General features: G+C 36.3%; 1 protein-coding gene across 1 annotated transcript in view; it reads right to left on the bottom strand.

The window, feature by feature from the left end:
- The window catches only part of ZNF385D (zinc finger protein 385D), a 454,445-nt gene that overhangs the window by 46,831 nt on the left and 390,815 nt on the right, over positions 1 to 16,799 (bottom strand). The gene's annotated exons all lie outside the window — the stretch shown is intronic.

The raw sequence follows: 16,799 nt of genomic DNA on the forward strand, positions 1-16,799 counted from the left end.
ATTCCTAAGCTCAGCTTGGCTTGCTAGACCACATGAAAAATTAAACCAATTCAGTCCTTTCAGAAATTGTAAGATACAAAAATTGTTATGATGTTTTGGTTTGGGGAGGGATGTTTTAAGTAGAAGTAAATCACTTTCCTTAGCTGTGATCTCTATTTTATGTTACAGTAAACAAATTCTTCCTCCTTAGGAGATGACTTGTTCATGAAAGTTCTTTATCCATATGTAAATTGAGATCAGTCAGAATTTTTACAAGCATAAAGTAGAATAAACCTGGCTGCTAGCTCTATACAGTGTAATAAGACTCACCTGGAGAAACAGGGCCTGAGGTTTCAGAGGATACATAAGTAAGGTACTACCACAAATTATGTTCAAATTTTGCAACATAAATAGACAATAAAATTAGTCTGTATGGTCATAGTGCAAAGAGACCCAGGGGCAAGGAGCTATTATAAAAAAAAAATATTTACAGAACCCTCATGTACACAGGGTAGAATCCACGACTCAGCATTTATCAGCAATTATATCATAATCGTAGCTCGGCTTCATAAATATGTTAATTAATTCACTCAAAACAAAACACTGAAAAACAAGATGCTGTAAAATAGGTGGTACCAGTGGTTTTGCTATCATGGCTACAAGTCTATCTTGTCCTCAGGCAAAGAGTTGCCAAAAGTTGAACACCAAGCACATTATAATCAACTGTCTCAATTTCTTGTGTTTTCTAAGACATTAATATGATATATTTTAACAGTCTAAGTGAGATGCCAAAGTTCTCCAGATAAATGTTTGTCATGCTCATACTTCAAAAACAGGCATAGTCTAGCCTCTGCTTTCTAGAAAGCCAGACCCCAAGTCATCTTCGCAACCAATATGCAGGGAAAGCATTTCTCATTCCTGATTTCAATGGCAAACAGGTAGTTAATTCAAACAATAAATCTATTTAACTACCTTTAGTCTACTGTTTGAAATGCAGGAGGTATAACTATTGTAGGAGTAATATGTTCGCGGTGCACAGCAATGCATGTTCATGGCCTCATGCAAACTTACATGTATAGACCAAATAGAGGGAAACAAGCATGTTTTGTTAGCATCACTTTAAGGCAGATACTTCACTTTGCTATACTGTGGTGCATTAGTTATGTTTTCCTTGTATCAAAGTTGCTACTGTTGGGATCCGTGAGGGCTGATAAGCTCTCCTCTCCAGGGAGGCAACAGTCCCTTCCTCTATGGAGACAGAAATGCCCATGGCTTGGCAGAGGGTATGGCACAAAACAAATGCCCCAGATCCATTTTGGGCTAGAATTTGTTGAGTAATATGCAAAACAGAGAATATAAATACCAGACAGGCAGGCATTTACAGTACTCTAGCTAAACCCTGAAGCTCTTCGTATTTTTTGTTTGGTGGCTTCTGGGGCTCTGGGCAACATAGCTACCAAATAGGTAATGCCACAGCTAGCATGGACCTCTAACACATAGCTGGAGCTTCAGAAATTCCTCCCTTAATTCCACTGGGTTTTATTCCCATTTTTCTGTATGTAAAACTGTCCCACCTTTCTGGGATTTTTCCCTCCTTTGATAATCCCAGTGCCAATCAATATAATAGTAACATGATTAATTTGAACTGAAATTGGATAACCCCTTCTTTCAGCCTGGAACTTCTCTGTTTATTCAACTCATAACACTACATCGGCCAGTGATATATGGTAAATATACATTTATAAAATGGGCACTGGGGAAAATCTCTTTAAACCTCTCCCTGGTTCTTTGCAAAATCCTACCAATGATAACCCAAACCTTTAGATGCATATAAACACATATTAATCATTCAGAAGCTCTAGATTAAATAAATTTCAGTAGTAAGTCTTTAAGGATCCTTCTTCACCGTACATGCTCTGTACATTTATTAAACTTCAGAAAAAATCTATAAATAATGCTACTATGATGAGTGTCAGTATTTCTTTTAAAGCTGGAAACTATGACATCCATATGTCTGATCTGGAAAATGGACAAGTTTTTGCCGTAATTAAAGTGGGAAAACAATAAAAGAAGCAGTACATGACTGTACTGCTAATAAAGTCCTGTGCTTCTCTATCAGAACCGTTTATTTCCTTAGAGACCCAGAAGAGGAATCTTGTAGAGATCACACTGTTGCTTCATTAGCCTGTAGCTAAGCTAGGTTAAAGAAATGTTCCAAATAATAAATGTTATTTGAATTACAGAATCATAGAATGGCTGGTTTGGAACGGATCTTAAACACCATCTAGTTCCAACGCCCCCCACAATGGGATGTTATTTCTTATATGAAAATTTCCTTCTGATTAAAAAAACAAACCCACACAATAGGTTGCCAAAGCATAGCTCTTTTACAAAAGCACGTTTCTTCATATATAAGAGAAAAAAATTGGGGTATCAATTTCGTTATTCTGATACCAGTCAATCATTTGGTACCAGAGAGATGCATCTTCTTTCCACACCTACTCTGTAGAACTTCAAACCAAATTCAATTTCTGGAAGCATGGCCTCTTTGGTGATGATCACACCTGAAGTTAAATTACATTAAGAAGTATCTTAAACTGGCTGTGAAATGATCAAATATTTAAGTGTCCTAGGGTTTCTTCTGGTCAATTTATGAACTTTATTGCCAATACTTCAAATATTATACTCCAGTACTTCAGATACTCTGGTCAGATGGCCAAAAAAATCCATTAAAAGAAAATAAATAATAATGAATTCTTCAAACCAGGAGTTGAAGCAATTAGTCATATATTAGGTTAACTATGAATACTGAAAATAAACATATGTCTTTGCTCAGTTCACATAATCAAAAATATATTTAAAACAAAACAAAAAAACAATTAAAAAACCCATAAAGGTACCACAGAACTTCCTTACTTTGGTAAAATATCAAATCTTGTCTCTCAATTCAGAGACTGCCCAAGTATGTAGCAATGACCTTGAAAAAGATAAGCATGTTCTTCAAACTGGTAGTGAACTCACTAGGTAGAAGGGTGGGCTCAGCCACTGGAAAGCACTCCCACCAACCGTAAAGCAAGCGTGCACACAATAGCCATAGCTCAGAGTATGATGACACACTACTAAAGGAAGATAAATGCACTCCCAAATATGTAAGGCTGGAAATGTCAGCAATATATCTCATGAGTTCCATAATGATAGCCATCTTGATTAGACAGTGTCCATAGTATCTGATGAAGAGAAAAATGCTGAGTTTAAAGTAGCGCAGCTCTGTGCAAGAGCAGAAAAGAGAGAAACTGTTCTTTCCAACTTTCTGGTTTGGGTTTTGGGTTTATTTGAGTTTGGATTTTGGGATTGTCTGTTTGTTTGTTTGTGTGGTTGTTTTGTTTTTTTTTTTTTGCATAAACAGCAGTCGGTAACAAATTGAATAAAAATAATACAGGCAGAGGTTGAGCATAATACAAAATATAATGACCTGTTCTGGATGAACCAGATTATTTTTTTTTCCTCTGCATCATTGTTTTTCCCCTGAGTATTCCCATTTCAAGGGTTTACTTTGAAGTGTCTTAGAAAGTGTCCTGCATTTTTAAAAATCTCTTTGAAGTACTAGAAAGACTACTACCTGAAGCAAACAATGAGACAGATTTCCTGTCACAGATGGTTCTTCTGGACTATTACTGATTGACAAAAATGTAGCACTTTGTGCTACAGTGTTGACAACCACACTGTTAATGCTAATTAGGAGGAGTGGGCTAATTCAAAATTCCATTAATTTTCTTCCTTTGTTTAAAGTTAGCTAGGAATTGTTAAAAGCTTAAACCAATGACAGTAGGAGATAGTCATGAAGCAGGCTTCACAGTTGTGGTAAAGGACAACCAGGGACCTTGACTTGGAGCTAGACAAACCACTGGATAATTAAAAGGCAGCCCAGTAACAACTCAGCATTTGTGAACAGCCACCATAGGGGACAGCTTGAAGAATCCCCTGGTGTAGGAAAAACAGAACTATAAATGAGAATCTCAAATTTTTGTGCAGTGAAACTCATGTGAAAAATTCTCAACAACAAAAAAGTGACGATGAAAGGTTTAAATTGCAGTAGTGGCCTGGGTAATTTTCCTTTAAATTTACCCAAACTAGTTAAGTACCATTATGTAGTGTGAATATTCATACAGATTGTTATTTTCCTTTTAAACAATTAAGTGAGCCTTAAATGGGTGCCCAGAGTTTGACTAAAGAAGGCATTCACGTATCTGCTAAAAACATGAAAAGGAGATGCAACCCCTGTGCAAGTGAAGGTTGGTCCCCCAAATCTGGCAGGGCAGAGGTTTTGTCAGTATGAACTTTACATCTACTCCATTAGTTTCCATGTTGTTCTTCCATTCATTATGGGCATAATTCACCTTCTCCGCTCAGTAGTGTGGTTACCACGTTCGCTGCTGAGCAGGAGCTGCAGGAACCATGGCACAACACGTACCTCAGGCTGGCAAACTACAGTGAGAAAACAGCAGGATAAATGAAAGCCCTTCTAGTTCCCCCTTTGCATCTTGGTAAATCAGTATCTGACCATCCAGGTATCCAGGTAACGTGCATGAATTTTTCTACATTTAAACAAAAACAGCTACCTGACTTGTGCTTCCAGAAAAAAAATTCTTGTAGATGGATTAGCGTGTGTGGATTTTAATGAGGAAACTGACAGTCATAAGCTTATTGCCACAAAAGCAATTGTTGTCGGGTTAAGAGTTCCCAAATCTTAGCAGTTTGAAACAAAAGAGCTGATTCACATTATGAGATTCTGCCATCCATGCTATTGATTTTATACAGAAGCTTTCCCCAAGTAACATGCTCCCAGGGGCTGTGAGCATTGTCACTCTTGCACACACACACACACACAAGGTGTCCCTACGAATATTCTATTAAATTGTGCTGCTGAAGCTCACACACTAGTCATACTGTGAGGGAGATAACTCACTAATCCTTCTCCAAACCATTGCCCTTGCCCTGTGGCTGGTGGTGTAACAAGGAACTGGCAACTAAGAAGGATGTGCAGGAAAAGCATGACAAGGTTGTTTGGCAAGATCTGCCACATATTTCAAGCTCCCTATGTATTGCTATCAATGGCTGCTGATATTTCCTTATAGTTGAAAGCAGGAAAGAAAGTAGGCATTTTTCCCTACTGGGAAATATTGGTTTATTAAGGGCAACTACCGCAAGCAAATTCAACTAGATGGCTGAAGTGGGTAAGTTGATGCAACTTTCAGATGAATCTTGTAAGATGATGCTAGAAACTTGCAGCTATTAAACCAGCAGAGCAGAAAATGAACCAGAAATAGTAAAAAGTAAAATGTAGCAAAGGAAGGGATTAAAACTGCATGGCAGCTGTCTCAGGACTCCTCTGATAAGGTGAATGAACTAAGGAGTTCATTCGAGTGCTCTAATGTAAGAAAATGGCTATTTGCAAGCAGAAATGAGATAATTTGAAAAGTGTGATAAAAAAGTCTGATTTTTTAAAATTGCATTCTCTGTAATACTTAGCTGGAAACATGGGTTACTAAAAGTAATGCTACTACCTATGCTTTGATCAGTGCAGATCTACTGGATTAAATAACACATCTGGATCTACTGATCCTTCTGAATCTCCTAAAATGCTTACTATAGGGCTTAAAACTAATCAGAGATCGAACAAGGAAGTGGAAACAGTACTAAATTCCAATTGAAAGAAGTAGGAAGAATGCTTGAAAGTATACAACTTGGGAATTAAAACATGAATTTTAATTACCACTTAATTCAAATTCTAGTAATGACAGAAGAAGAAAATACTAAAGCAGGTATAATAATAGAAAGAAATTAGTCTTCCAGAGAAATAAAACATCTTTAATTATCTGGAGTAAATTTTGTGATATAATTAAGGACACTGAGACAGGATACAGGCAGCTTTGCACCATAAAGCCTTTGTCTATTCAGACAAATCTATACAAGCAATTATGATTTTCTAGGGTTTTATTTAATCAAGCACTATTCACTTGTCCAGTCCTGTACAAAACACAAAAAAATAAAATATTATGACCTACGTAGGGCATACTTCAAGAATCAATTCTTGAGCTTTGAAAATGCATGTTGTTTGACTGAAGTCAAATGAATTGGTCTCATGTTTAAATTTAAGTACTATTAAATTTGCCACATAAAGGGTTTATTACAGAACACCTCAAATGCATAATACACAAGATCTGCAGTCTCCAGGCAGTAAAGACTTTTTTTTCCTGGGAGGAGTCAGGAAGACAAATTTTATATTTGAAGCCAGAAAAAACCCATGTATGTCCACAGTTTTGTCTGACATACAACAGAACATTGCCCAGAGGACTTTCATTATTAATTCCTGAGTCAAACCTAACAGCTTTGGTCAAATGATTATGAGAATCCCATATGAGATGTTGTATATGTTATAATCATTCTCAGTGTTAAAAAGGTTTTGTCTTGATTGTGGAATGAAGCTATTTTCCACTTGCAGTCTTTGGATATTGCCACACCTCCCAACTACTAGGAGTTGGTTTACTATTAGTTCGTCATTTTCATGCAAATTTTTATAGACTGTAATCAAAATACTGCTTACATTCTCTTTGATAAAGTAAATACTGAAGTTGAATGCATCTATCTCATTAGGTCTTTCACTATTAAACCATTCTTAAATAATTGTATTAGGTCTGCCCTAAGTTTCCACTCAATTTGATTACATTCTTTAGAAAAAAATAGATAATATAGTTCATTTACAGTAATAAAAGAAAAAAAAATCTTTATATTCCTTCATTATCCTCAAAAAAAAAAGGCTTTTTCACAAGGCTTTCTGGAAACATCACTACACCAGTGGTTCCTGTGTAGCTGATATTTAACAATGTACTCCCAAACCATCTTCATATTTACATCAAGTCCCCCAAATTTTTAATAAATTCTTTATTGTTCTTTCCTGAGAACAACAACATTTTGTCTTATTAAAAGCACTTGATTCACTGAATCTCCAGCTCATCTTTATTACTTGCCCAGAACTCCAGTTTTTGTGCCATTTGCAATTTGTAAATATTTTATAATTCCTTGCAGGCAACTGATGATGTAAGATTAGACTGGAGTTAAGACCCTATTCCAAAAGGATTTGACTGGAATATTTCTACACCAAGTTCTACCTCACGATTGCATTCAAAGGCCTATAATTAGCAGGCTTAAATCCACTTAATATGTTCCATATTCATTCTGTCTCATTCCAGTATCTTAAATAATTTTTAACCTCTGCACTTTCTAGAGCCATGCAAACACAAAGCATCGGCATGCTTATCCTTTATCAATCAAACATGTAATCTCATAAAAACAATTTTAGGTAGGAAAATCTAACTTTCTATCAATTCTTATTCATTGTTGTTATATAATTGATCTCATTTACTTCAGTACTCAAGTCCCCTGTCAGCTGCTGCTTTATTTTTCTCAAGATTGGTGTCAGGCTGATAGACTTATAAATACTTGATCTATCCTATTTACCTTTTGGGAATACTGACACAACATTAACTTTCTTCTAGTCCTCTGGATTTTCTACAGTGTCTGCAATGTACCAAAAAACATAACAGTTTATCCAGAAAGCTCTTTATCTTTGTTCTTTTAAAACTTCTTTTAAGTTCTTTTAAAACTTTCATATGCAACTTTTCCTGATCTGTTGTCTAATTTAGTACTTGTGGTTAAATACACTTAATGTTACCATTAGCATGGAAAGCATTTAAACATCAACATTATCATCAAGTTTACATAAGTAAGCTGGTTTTTTCCCTTCTCAAATCAAATCTATCAGACACAGTTCCTTGGTTCCTGTTACTCTTAAAAGTACCTTTTTATTTCCCTTGATGAGCCTGTATTTATTCTTGTATCCATGTTTCCTATAATAATATCCTGTAGTTCTTAGTTTCTAATTTACATGAATTGTTCTAGCTCCTTTGATACTAATTCCGCTGTGGACATGCCATAAAACAGGAGTTTTGATACTGGGAGACTGCTATTTGAATGCACAAGGATGAAATGAGAAATACACAATAATTCTTCAAGATGTTTGAAACACTATATGGATTTTGAGAATAAGAGACTCATACCTATTCTGAAGTTATAGGTGTGGCCTGCCTGAATTACCTATAAGCAAGCCGTTTAGTACATGGAAAATTACACTAAGTCTAAGAAGCACAGAGTTCAGGTGCATGAAGACCAACTGCATGTTTACTTTCCTCCTCAAACAGATGTTGCAGTCACAGCTATACTTTGTCACAAGATAACTTGATATTTCTTGGTGCTGAAGATACCTTGCTAAGCTTAAGCAGCCTGGTCTAGTGGAAGGCATCCCTGCCCATGGCAGGGGGTTGGAACTAGGTGATCTTTAAGGTCCCTTCCAACCCAAACCATTCTATGATTCTGAGAGCAGTGGATCAAGACATTTCTGCTCCATTCCAAATTAGTCCATGATCTGACAATATAAACAATTATGCAATAGTAACAGGCTTCTGAATCTGAAGTTTTACAATAAAAACTTGAAAGAGGATCTAGAACTCCAATACCATAATTTTTTTTTACATCCCAATGGCCAGAACTGCAGAGCCTTCAGACCCATCCTACTAGCTAGTGTCAATGCCATTCCCAACAACAAAACACACCATGAAGGATGAGTTATTAAGCAGATACATGCTACGGTGCTTGGTCCAGTTTTTAGAGCAATACTGATGAATAACTGATAAACAGACATGTGACAAACAGAAGATTACTCCCAAGATTTCTAGTAGTTACGACCATGGGCATGCAGCAACCAAGCTAACATTCCCCTGAGATACTATGAAAGACCCTATTTAATATTTCAATAGACAATGCTTTTCAGAACTACGAATAACACCATTGTTAGTATTGGACTTCCATACTGATTCAATAGGCTGATACAGATGTTGTGACTGACACCAGTTTCTATCTACAGGATTATCCAAGCATAAAATTGTTGTCAAGGCAATCCCAATCAAAAGCAGCTGGGTCCACAGAAAACACATGGTGTTCATATGACGAAGATTTCAGCATATGTAGATGCAAGAAAAGAAGGATTTTATTGCACATTCATGATCAATTGAGGCACACATAAATTACTGTAATTTTTATATCGCCATTTAGCTACACTCTGAAAGAAAGAAAAAGCCCTAGTTCTACATAGAGATCAAAAGAGAAGCTATTGTCTTCCAAATTACCATCGAGCTCTAATGCAAAATTGGTACAACAGTCTGTGGAATGCTGATAACATTTTGTGCTGCAGTTAGCTACAGATAGTCTGAGGTACAGAAAAGTCAAACCATAGGTGATTTAAAGTGAAAGATGTTGTAGCATGGTTAAATTTTACTGGTTTGGGCTGCGTTTTCCAAGCATGTGATTATGAGAACTGATAGCTGTGAATCAGTAACCTTTATTTTCAAGGCAAATGACAAGAGAATCAGAAAACAAGAACATCTCTTTCAGACTATAGTTTCTTTTAAAGATTTTTCATTCAAATAAAATTAAAAAAGAAAAAGTTGAACTTTCAGAATTGGGTGATTGGGAAGCGGGCTATGAAGTCCTATAACTGGCTCTGAAATCCATCTATGTTGTGCTAATCACCAAGCAATTACTCCTCATTTATTATTTCACACTTGCAATTTCGGAATGCTCCATCCAAAATATCTCAAACAAGTTAATATGAAGTAAAAATCCTTACAAATTCAAGCTTCAAGGTCATTGTTCTGTTTTGATGTGTACTAAAACATTGACTCGCAAAGGAAGTACTAAAACATTGACTCCTGTGCCCTAAGCAATGCTGAAATGATCTGAAGAAACCACTTAACAAAACAAAAACACACTTTATGATATAATAAAGCATGTGGAGATAAAACAACAGCTAAGGTATATAAAGAGACTTCACTGAATTGTCTTCTTAGATTAAGCATCCTCAAAAATTACATGTACAACGGTATCCACAGCCTAAGCTGTACCAGCAAATTGTACACGAGGATCATACAGTAAATTGTTTCTGCATCCACTAACAGATTTTGAATAGTATTAAATACTATTTTGAATTTTAAATACAGTTGACATTTGTATCATTATTAGAAATAGAATTTCTTTTAGTTACAAAAAATTACAAGAAAATCTGCTGTCTATAAAAATGCTAATAAATAGGCAGTGGCACTTTTAATTAAATATATGTTAATGTCATAAATACAGCAGTGTGTCTTCCTCAGCTTTCCTTAGGAAAGGAAAAGTTAGGGTGGTTTGCCATTAAGAACAAAGGATTAAACAAATAACTCAAAAGAGTAAATCATAAAATAGGGTAGCTACACCAAGCAACACCAGAAATAATCCAATAATTCTTAATATATGGAAGCCCTCATAAACCTTAAAGCCCAGCCATTACCAACATGTATGTTTATAATAAAAAACCCAAATAAGCTCAAAAGCTGAATGTAAGGGGATACAATCAAAGTGGAAATAAAAGGAAAGCAGAGATAAGAGGAAACTGATTTTCATTTTCAAATAGGAGTTCCTTTCCATTACAGGTTCTGGAGCTGAACCAAGAACCGCACAAATGCATCTATGTACAGAGCTAACATACATATGGCTTTGACTATGTAAGTGATAAAAGAAAGCAAGCAAGGTGTGCTACCCATGATGTTGGAGGAAACAATAGTTAATTACCTGTCTTGAACAGAGAAGGGCAAATATTGAAAATAAACATGCAGAAACATATTCATATAAATATATTCAAAGAATATATCTTCATATTTTTAAATGAAACTGCTGTAGTACTGATCAATTACATGTTGTCCTTCCATAAAGATTCATACGACCAAGTTTTCATTTGAGCGCTACATTTGAAAACTTTGTCCTACAATTTAGAGCAGAAGTTTTGAATCTTAAATAAAGCATCACATACTAATAGCAGAGTCCCTTGACTCTTTACTAGAGACCTGAAAGAGATACAATGATCTAATAGGATGTGTTCACTAGGACACCCATGGTTGAATGTAATAGGAGAAAGATGAAGTTAGTATTTTATACTAAACCATATATACTCTAGCAGTCTACCTTTATTAGGCAATAATTTTCTTCCTATGCCTAAAAATTTAGATGAGAAAAAGGTTCATGTTTTTTTAAAAACAAACAAGCAAACAAAATATCAAGAAACTTTCTTCTCATCAGTGGGAAATGTAAAAGCTATTCAAAAGCATATTAAAATTTCCACCTGACAGACAGAAATAGTGTCATTTGTTACATGATCATTCAGAATCAACTAACACAACTCAGATTTTGAACACCGAGCATCAAATTCTTACAGAGGAAATCACGATTCAGTTAAAAAGAATCAAAACCTGTGGAAAAAAAATTGCACATACTGAAGGAAAGGGCAATTTGGTCACTGAGGCTGGAATTTTTCTCAGCTAACTTTAGGTATCAGCATAGCAGTTTACATCTGACCTAGTCACCACAGACATTTTTTATACTTTTTCTCAGGTCTTCACTATTCATCGGATTTATTATAGATGTTTACATTAGAATAAGATCAATTGTGCCCTAGACTTCATTGACACGACTTCCTCTCACACTAAGGAGAAGCCAGTGCAATTAGCGTCAATATGTATGCCTAGAATTGGTCAAATAAATTCCACCTAGGCTCCCAACGAATGTTATGTTTAATAACCTCTGCCCTTTTCTCCTTCATATATTCAATAAAACCAAAAGTACAGATGAACAGTCTAAGCAGTTCAGTAGATTCCATTCTGTTAAAACACCCCTTGCATTTGAAGCTGAGTTCTCCATCTCAGTAATGGCGTAAGACATCTGGCATACTGTGCAACACGTTACCGCCACTCCCTACATACCCACAGACCAACCTTAGCTCCAGTGTAAGCCGACGTTAAGCCAACAGATCTATCTTAGCTTTTATTCCCAGTATCTGTAGACTGTTGAGTCATCCCACAGAAGCACAGTTAAAGGTTGAGAGGGTGACAAAATGCACTATGGAATTATTAGAAAAGGCCCAATACACGAAGACAACACAGTATATAACAGGGCATGAAGTACACTTACAACGAATAAAACAGCTCTGAAAAGAAAAACTCTGAATTTGTCACGTATTTCAACAGAAAGACATAAAGAAACAATTTAAAATTCAAGAGAAAGAGCTTTGCACTTCAATCGGGTCCCATCAATGATGTTTTTTTTTAATTTTAAGTGCATGTAAAATACATTTTATAACAGCAACGCATGTTACATAAATTGAATGTGATTTGCCTGATGGGAAACTAGTGCAAACGTATTAAAGCCATGCATTAGCAGAATTTAGAGATTTGTATAAGTCTTACTCATTTCCATTTTAGTTCTTTTCTTTGAGCTTATTCTTATTTTTTTCTTACAGTTTCTTAGTTCTCATTTTTACAAAAAGACACAAAGGATAGTAGAAAAAATGCTGGATGAACTGCCAGGCTCAAAGGGTTGTAGTCACCAGCACAAAGTTGGAGGCCAGTCACTAGTGGAGTCCTCCAGGAATTGATATTGATGCCAATATTGTTTAAAGTCTTCATTAATGACCTGGGCAATGGGACAGAGTACACCCTCATCAAGTTGGCTGATGATAAAAAACTGGGAGGAGTGCCTGGTACACCAGATGGGTGTGTTGCCATTATGAGGGATGTGGACGGGCTGGAGAAATGGGACAACAGGAGTCCCTTGAAGTTCAACAAAGGGAAATGCAAAAGTCCCACAACTGGGAAGCAATAACCCTACACACCAGTCCGGGCTGGGGGCTGACTGGAAAGCAGCTTTGTGGAGAAAGACCTGGATTCCTGGTGGACTCCACTTGAAACATAAGCCAGCATAAATACTTGATAGAGTCAGGGAGTAAAAAAGACAGAGCCAGAGACTCTTTTTAATGGTGCCCAGTGACAGGACAATACACAACAGGCACAAACTGAAATACAGGATATTGGACTTAAATACAAGAAAAATCTTCTTTACTCTTCTTTACTCTGAGGGTGTACACTAGACACTAGAATGGGTGGCCCAGCAAAAGGTTGTGAATATATTCAAAACTCAGCTGAAAAAGATAGTGAGCATCCTGCTCTAGCTGACTCTGCTCTGACCTGCAGGGGTGGCCTTGTCAATCTCCAGATGTCCCTTTTGAGGTCCCTTCACAGACCCTCAAAAAATCTGTGATCCTGTGGTATTTGTGGCTGCAAAACTCCAACATCTCTTCCGGAACCTCTCCATTTCATGACACCTTCCTTTCTTCCTCCTTTGAAGCTTACCCTGACTTAACTCATCATTTCCAATTTCTTTCTCTTTCCTGCCTTCCTTTTTTATGCCCAAGACCTTGCCAGACTGACTGCTGTCTCCCACTCCACCTGCCTTCCATTTCAGAATTATCCCAGCTGGACCGAAATTGTTATTTCAGGAGTAAGTTTCATTTGCTGACCAGAAATATCCTATCACTTCTTAGATAAAAAGAAAAAAAGGAGTGGAAAGGGGTAGCTCAGTTAAAATTTTCCCACAGAGAATAAATTTCATATGTGCCAGTGAAAGGATAATAAGAGAATTTATGCTTTCTCCCATGCTGTTACACACACATATGTATGTTCAGTATCTGGAAAAAACCCTCCTCCTTTTCCTTCTAATCCATCCTTCAGTGTTGTCATTTCTTGTGATGCCTTTATCACTTGAACATGTTTATGCTACTGTTCTTTTAAAACACCTGCCTATTAAATTAACAGTGTCTATCTCCCTAAGTTGTCTCTCATCTCATGTGTAGACTGTAAGCTCTTTAGGACCGGTGCCAGTATTTTGTTCTCTGACAGCATGGGGGTCTCTTAGCTGTTAATACTGTACCAATGATAGATGATCTTGTCTGTGACTTGGCCCAGATACTTTTTCTGTTCATCACTTTTTTTCTCCAAGAGCTGTTCATTGCATTTAAGTACACAGGATGTAAGACATAGCGTATAATATTCGAAAGCAACTTTAAAGACTTTGCCATAGTGATGGCTCCCAGTGACATGATTCCCACCCCACCCACCCCACCCACCCCCCCACCCCCCGCCTTGGAAAGGTCTATTCTTTCTTCTCCATTGATAACAAATGATCTAACTTACGCTGAATAAATAAAAATAGCCCAAATCTTCAAGACCTGATTTGTGATAACATGGTCATGGCGAGTCCTTTTTAACTTCAAATAGCTTTGGAAAGGACCAATATTTAGACATACGCAACAACTATAGGGATATCATTTCACATGGATATGATCTCAGACAGTCACTCTAGATGCAAAAAATCCAAGTGTGGGATAGTGACTTTGCTGGACAGAGACATATAATTAAGATGACAGAACAGTCTATCTAAATATATTCTGAAAGGTGTTCCTAAAGTATCTGTCCTTAAGCCAAAGTGAACGTGTGAAGCATCTTTATGGAGAAAATATACCTTGACAGAAAGGAGGGGCAATTTGTAAAGCTATCAAGGACGTTTTAACAACATTCTGTCAGGGAATATGTATGCATGCATGTTAATATATGGTGAAAATATGAATTTTTATTGTCACCCCTGAATTAGAGAATCAAGAACTACTGAAATCTGGCTTGTATACTACCATAAAGTGGGCTTGTCTTCGGAATGGTCATGCTTTCTGTTTTTCTGTCCTGAGTGACTACAGGTATCACCTAATAAATGGTAAATACAGATTAAAGAAGGATATTAAATAATAGAACTGGTACCAAAGTTCCCACGTGTTGAGAATGGCATTGTCTATTATGTGACTGCCAATATAACTCTTTATGATATTTCATTCCCCCAAAGATTTCCCAAGTTCAAGCCTTCTAATAATTCTAAAAGTTTGTTTGAAGGGGTGAAAAAAATAGTGACTTTCACAGAATGAGCAAAATGACCCCATATTTTATGTTTTCTCCTTAACACATAGTTTAACCACCAGGAATCATTTATGAAAGGTTTTAAGGAGTCTGCTTACATTGTGGGTTGCAGAGTCTCCATTATTTATTGCAATAACACATGCTGGCACCACGTCTAACGAAATAGTTCCAGAATAAGCAACATAACAAATCGCTGCTTTAGCTCTTGAATCAGTTTGTATACTGTGTGGTCTTTTTCATAATCTTCATTGCACAGCACTGCAGATTTCCTGACAACACTTTGTTTGCTGGAGCTGCTAAGGGTACACAGAACCAGTGAACTGAAGTCCTGACCAATGTGCTGTGACTGACATGTAATTCACCATTTAACCACTGCTGTACATGATATATTGGAGGTGATATCAACATGACCCTATCCCTCAGTGTATTTGGGATCAAGTATTAATCTTCAGCAGAGCACTTTAAAATACTATAGAAAAAACTTTAGTTCCAAATGATCACAAGTGCAGGGACTTAGTAACTTAACTTATTTCTAGTTATGAAAGATTAATTAATCAATTATATTCATTAGTACAACTATTCCCCCAGGACCGCATATTACTATCAGAATATTTGACTTTTACAGTGATCATTTACAAATGTGCAAACTCACACAGTGCAGTATATTCTGATGTTATTCTGGCTTTCAGAAATCATTTTGCCCTTAAAAGCTCTATCAAGCAAATATAAGACACAGAACAACCGGAAAGAAAGGAAAATCCTATTTATGAAATTTTTAACTTGTCACGTTTAACGGAAAATTTAATCCTTTTGACTACCCAATTTTCTTTTCCTTTTGTTTTCTCCCGCTATGCATTATGTGCTTGATTCTACAAAAGATAATTTACACCAAGGATGCTATTGCTACTGCCAGTCACATCAATGCTGACCTGTAATGACTGCATTTGGATAGAACTGGCTGCCTTTCTTTGAATGCCGCCAATTGAATAGGGCTTTTGCCAGCAGTTGAATACGGCTCTCAGTATTTTGTGAAATCGTCAGATTTTGGGGTGTTTGTCAATTAACATCAGTATGTGTCTTTTAGAATGCCATTAAGGTCAGCACTTCTAACATAGAATACATATTTGTATGCATGTACATACATATATTTATACATGCATTGTATTAAATTAATCCAGGAAGTCACAAACATTGTGTAAAGCTGAGGAAACTCCTCCATAGGCCATTGCTTTTGTGTGTAACTAGATTTCTGATGTTTTCTTATGCTGATATAAAAACTGATTTGTACTACTGACCTTGGATACAAGACAGTTCATATATCTTTGTCAGGAATCTAATTCAAAGCCTGATGGAAAGACTCAGACTGGTTTTAAGGCACCTTGGAAAATCCTTCAAACTTACACAGCATAAGATAAAAGCTTTTGAATAATACATTTTAAAGCTTAAAATGATCTCTTTTCTTCAGTTATTTTCTCCAACCACTAGATCATATTTTGTAAACAATAAATCACTCTTTCCATACAACATCCCCCTTTCTGTTCTGAACACGTCAACAGGTAACAGCAGGAGAAACTTTTAAATGTATTTGTATGTTTAGAAACACCTATATTTTCATAAATAACTTTTGACATTGCTCCTATTTTCCCATGCTTCATTTCTTTCACCATAAAACCAAAAATACTCGGAATATTTTCTTTCCTCCTTTTTTTTTTTTTTTGGTAACAAACATGAAAATAATGTAATGATTGTTTTTAAAGCCATCCCATTATAATTAGGATATAAATCTCCATAAAAACATATGCTGTCTATAACAAAGTTTTGGGGGGGGGGGGGGGGGGAGGGGTATCTGTCTATAACAAATATAGCAAAGATGTATCTTAA

This window comes from Pelecanus crispus, chromosome 2 (genome assembly GCF_030463565.1).
Source record: "Pelecanus crispus isolate bPelCri1 chromosome 2, bPelCri1.pri, whole genome shotgun sequence".
NCBI lineage: Eukaryota > Metazoa > Chordata > Aves > Pelecaniformes > Pelecanidae > Pelecanus > Pelecanus crispus.